The sequence below is a fragment of the Egretta garzetta genome, unplaced genomic scaffold (assembly GCF_000687185.1).
Source record: "Egretta garzetta isolate BGI_Z169 unplaced genomic scaffold, ASM68718v1 scaffold641, whole genome shotgun sequence".
Taxonomy (NCBI): Eukaryota; Metazoa; Chordata; class Aves; order Pelecaniformes; family Ardeidae; genus Egretta; species Egretta garzetta.
The window spans coordinates 213,958-215,318 of NW_009258758.1; positions in this window are offsets into that span (position 1 = coordinate 213,958).

A 1,361-nucleotide genomic window follows, 5' to 3' on the forward strand; every position below is an offset into this window, starting at 1 on the left:
CTTACGCTGCAAGCACTTCAGCAGCTCAGCCTTGTCAGCTTCATTTGCTTGACTAAGCTTCAGTGAATAAAGGAAAGTAAAACCTCAAGGACCTACATTTAGATACAAATGCACTTCTGGTTGCCATCAGAATGGAACTGAAGCACAGTTTTTCTTTACCAAACAAACAAACAAACCTTAATAAAGTATATGGGGTCTGATTCTTCCTCATAAAGTGCAATACCTGAAGTACAATAGCTGGCTTTACCGTGAATTGGGGTGTGAAGATCACCTTCCTCTCTGCCTGCTGTTCGTGTTCAGGTTTATCAGAATTTCCAGTGAAGATACTGACTTCGGCAGGACTGCAAGTTACAAAGGATTTGCATCCCATAGGTGCTGAAGTAATAAATTAGGTACTACCTCTACACTGTATTGATCACTTCCCGTAGCAAAGAAGAAAAAGATGCCCCTTACCTGATGGGTCAGTGCAGGATTAGAGAATATGAGTCGTGCTTTGGCCAGTCAAGGTTTAAAATTACCTAAATGACAGGGATTCTGTCATGTCCCTTAAACAACTTCTGCATTCATACTGAAAACAATCTGCTGCTACTCAGTCCAAGTTTTTCTCTGTTAAATGTTATGCTATCGCTATTGCCCTCTACTACCTACGTCACTCTTCTCTTAATAGTAAAATCATTCTTGAAACACTGGGATTTTTGCCTGGCCTTTGCTGCTACACACATAGGGTATTTGCAGATCACGTCTAATGAATAATTATCATTTTGCCAGGTGCTTTCCTAAGATTCTGATTGTGTGCCTGCTGAAATTAATAGCAAAAGTCTGTGGGGTACAACAGTGCAGAAACAAACCTTCCTTAAAATCAAGCCTCCCACTATCCTCGTTATTAGAAGGACTGCATCTATGCGCAAGACCCCGGTTGCAGCCATTTCAATAATGTACTGTCCACGCTAAAAAAATAGTTCCTGCTGGGATTGTTGTTACAGTAATGGCAGAATTAAGCCTTACCCGTGTAAACGCTCACCCAGCTATGGGGAAAACACATTTAGCCTGTAAATGTGTCTTCAGCACAGAAGCGGGAGCCGAGTTTGCTGCCATGGGAGGCAGCTGAAGAAGACAGTTGTATGCTTTTTCTGCCTGTTTGTTTTGGACATTTGGCAGCCCTTTGTGAATAGTTACCATCACTCCTCCCTGATCTTACCCTCTTTCAGAAGGCCTAGAAAGAAAAGAAGCGGGTTCTCAAAAGGATACGTAGACACGTGCAAAGGATACCTAGACACGTCATAGCTCTAGATGGTTTTTTAACGCACGCATCCCGGGTTATTCGGAGCGTTCTGCACGACACTAAACCGCCGGCCCCCTTC